We start from the raw sequence: 4,028 nt of genomic DNA, 5'->3' as shown, positions 1-4,028 counted from the left end.
CGGGAGGGGATGGGCAGGGGGCGGCGGACCGGGATGGCTGCCACTATTAACGTGACAATTTGTGATTTGTGCTGGATGCTGCTGTGACTCGTTGGTATTTAGAATTTCTTTCTCAGTGCCACATCGAGTGGCAGCATCCTGTTGCCTCTGTTGCCTGAAAATGTCGCCAGCGTTCTTTGGCTCGGATGCTTCTGCGGCTGTTTCTGTGCTCTGACGATGACTGCATTTAGATTACGGAATTATTTAAAATATTTTATTAAACAGCAGCTGAGAGATCGCTCCTTAAGTTGCGACTAAATGCCAGCTGTGCGTGGTCAACGTAGCGGGGTATTAATTATATAAATTATTCACAATTTTTTTCTAGCTCCTAATGAATGTTTTCTCGCATTGGAAATGCACCAGAAGTGGTCCATGGGCAGCGCCATCTGGCTTTTTTTTCTTGTCGAAGGGGTTGGAAGAGTTCTAAAAATGGAAGTGCCACAGCCTTATGCAAAGTTCTGGTATTGGAAGTAAGTAAAGGGTTGCAACGTTCGTTTTTTATCAACAGGGTGGTTAGAAACATTATTTTTTAAGGGAACTCTTCAGTCTATATCTGACTTTTGAGGAGTACAGAAACACTTCATTGTGGAGAAATACTGATAATATTTTTGGATCTTTACTGTATGTATGTATATCTGTAGAAAACCTATAAAGACACCGAATTGAAAAGTTAAAGTGAGGTAACAAGTTAAAAAGTGACTCAAAGTTTTATATCCTATTGTTCCTACAACAATTTCTAAGAACGATTTTTAGGAACAATTACTAGGAACAACCATTTCCAGTTTTCAACAAGGCAATTAGGCATATGAGCTTTTCTATCTATTTTTATGTTTAAAACCAGAAAATCCGAAAATAGACTACTGAATATATGCTTCAACACGTATCGCTAAAAAAATAAATAAACTTAATAGCACGCTTGCCCCAATCAAGACGAAAAATAAGCATTGTTTGAACACGAGCCCAATTTAAATATAACTTGGATGTCGGCCCAGGCCAACTGGCCACGCTTTCAAATTAATTAAAAAGTCAATGGATTGGTGGTAATTCCAAAATCCATAAGCCGCGGCGTTTCTGCCGGATCATTTCCGTTTTAAGGCCGAAAACGGACAGGTCAAAACCTGACAAATTGGACAAATAGAAAACATGTCAAAAATTGAGCCGATCGAGCTGGGTCTGTCCGCCCCAATTAAGCTTCTCAGACATTTTTTTCCAAAGTCATGGCAAGTGCGTAAGACCAGTGTCAAATGAAGGCAAAAGGTGTCGACAGGGAAAGGTGAAAAGGTTTCTAATTAGAATAAGACCCTGCTGGAGAATTGTTATTTCATGTTGTGTGGTTGGGGATGGAATGGGTAGAAAAGTTTTCTTTAATATAAGGTCAGAAAAAGCTAGTTCTATTTAAATGTGCAGTTTATCTTAACTTATAATGTTTTTTATATCTAAATTAAATATTTATTTTATGACCTAAAGAAATGAGTTAGAAAGAATGAATATGTCAAAGGTGTCTAGTCATTCTTCCGGATGCACAGGCTTTCTACACAAGCTATCCCAGTAGAATTCAAACACCTTGTGAGTCTCTTGTCCCAGGGCTGGCGGGTCCAGCACTCGTCCAGTCGTACTCAAAATCCTTTTATAGCATTTACATAGCAGCACATACAAATCAAGTAATGCCTGCTATTGGCCAGGTTTGTGTTTTTTGTTTCAGCCCGGCCAACTGGCCACTTGTTGTGTAGTTACCTGTAGAGTTAGTCATTGAGACTTGGGCCCGGGCTGACAACCGATCCGATGCCCGGCTATTCGATCGTGGGAAAATGATCGATTTCATCAGGTCCGGACACTTCTGTCGCTCCCTCGACTGAAGCAATGGAGTACATGACATCGAACAAGCAAGTTGCCGAGCTGGCTAAACGCAATTGAAACGTGTTCATAAAGCAATTTTCGACTTTTTTCGCCCGGAGAGTGTTTTTTTAGCCATCGTTTGATTTTTATGAAATGTATCTGACAGATTGTTGCCAATTTGGAAGTGGAGGCTTTTTGAATATTAATTTGATGACCGTGGAAATGTGTCTCTTTTTGTTGGACCGCCTAATGGACAGTTATTGATTGATTATGTTTTCATTATGGATGGGGTGCTAGAGAGTCTTGGATCGTCCAATAAAGTAAATCCTCAAATACGAGAATATAGCTTAAAGTATAAACTAATATTTAATCATGGATTTAGGACATTTCTATCTCATGAGCTTGATCCATCCAAAAGTAAAAATAATTTATTTAAAGCAAAGTTGGCTTCTTTGGCCAGCAAAAGTCTGTCCAACCTTATTGGCAATGCTAATATTACCCTGAACAGTTTTAAATTAATCATTTTGCCACTTTTTAGTTGCCTACGCCTTTTAAGGCTTTTCTTAAAACAATCTCACCTTGTAATGGAATTTATGTTTAATTGCCAATCGTTAATTTATTTCATGCCATTTTTAATTGCAGCTCTTTATTGGATTAGGCAAAAAAATGAATATTTGAAAACTATCTCTATTGAGTTTTAATTCATATTTAAAAAACCCACTCAACCAAAAACGGCCTAAATGGCGGCTTGGAGAGGAGACAGAAAACCTTCTGGCAGAGGCAGACGCAGGGGTGAAAAAACTTGACCATGCCAACAATGGATGGGGAATTATTATGCAGCAGCAATTACTCGCCAATTGTCGTCGCAATGAGAACGAGAACAAAGGCAGAAAAAGCTGTTGGCCAAGGCGATAATCCAGTCGGGAACTGGCCCAGACGCGCCGGCCCGCTGAAGACGTCCAACGAGGATCGCGACGATCAAACAGAAAAAACTGCCTCTGGATCTTGAGCACTGGCCTCTGGCTGATCAACGGTTTTGGCCCGGTCGGTTATGACCAAATGGAGAGGATCAACAGCAACTGAACACAGCCGCCTCTTGTGATTATTTTTATTATAATTGCGCGTTTATTGGCGTGAGGAAATGTTGCCACTCGGAGTCCGTGGGGACAAACCCACAACGCCGCCTCGAGTGTGAGTTCGTCAAATTTCATAATCAAAAACCCGAACAACAATTTCGTTTATTTGTCGCTCTTTCTCCTCAGCCACAACCTGCTAATGACGACGACACCTCTGACTGAGAGTCCCCTTCTCCTGGATCCTGAACACTGGATGCAATCCGCAAACATCCCACTAATTTTTCCATATATGTCCAAAGTGGTACACGATCGGCGAACGGCAATCGACTTTGATTCGACTTGGCGCTTGTTGTACAGCATTTTTGCGACTCTTAATGCCGCATTTTCATCTACTTTTGAGGTTGGTTAGTTTATAGAGCTTTCCATGGTATTCCTAAGGTCTAAAATAAGTAAGGCCCCCAATATATATAATTTATATATAAGGAACAGTCTAAGATACACCTCTTTATGATAATTAACAGCCTAATAGGCTTCTTTGTACTCTTAGGCCTATTTTCTTAAAGTTCTCAAGGGCCTCAGCGTCTGTGATTTTTAAATTTAATTTATTTCATATCAGATTTCCTGAATTGTAGACTTAATGGCTTATTTCCACTCGACCTATCTGACATCTCTGCCAGAGGTCTTACCTTCATTATTTGATAAGTTACATCGACTGCAGTTCAATTAGGAGGTGCATCTACAATCAACCACAACTAGGTCGTAACACTCCAATTAGGCAACTGTCGAAATAGATTTCAAATCAACCAATTACTTGGCGCCAGAGGCTTCAAAAACATGTGAAGCTGTTGGAAATCGCCCTTTAATAATTAAATACAAATAAGAAACTTAAAAATGCCCAAGATAAATATCAATGTTAGAGGCAAGATTTTCAAAATTTAATAGCCCACAATCCAGGCTATAAAGGCTTTATTTTTCTTTTTATTCTTATAAAATGTATTAACCCAAAATTAATTATGTAGCAATTGTAGAGCCTTTTAACTTTTATATATGCACCATAAAGTTTTATATTTGCAAGAT

General features: G+C 39.3%; 1 long non-coding RNA gene across 1 annotated transcript; it reads left to right on the top strand.

The window, feature by feature from the left end:
• The first annotated feature begins 744 nt into the window (after positions 1-744).
• LOC138925933 (uncharacterized) lies at positions 745-3,711 on the top strand. Its single transcript, XR_011442172.1, has 3 exons — positions 745-832; positions 2,518-3,066; positions 3,138-3,711. It is a non-coding gene; the product is annotated as an uncharacterized lncRNA (long non-coding RNA).
• The last annotated feature ends 317 nt before the right edge of the window (positions 3,712-4,028 follow it).

The sequence above is a fragment of the Drosophila bipectinata genome, chromosome 2L (assembly GCF_030179905.1).
Source record: "Drosophila bipectinata strain 14024-0381.07 chromosome 2L, DbipHiC1v2, whole genome shotgun sequence".
In the NCBI taxonomy this organism is placed as follows: Eukaryota; Metazoa; Arthropoda; class Insecta; order Diptera; family Drosophilidae; genus Drosophila; species Drosophila bipectinata.
The sequence above is the reverse complement of the archived record's forward strand: the minus strand, read 5'-3'. Positions and strand labels throughout refer to the sequence as shown.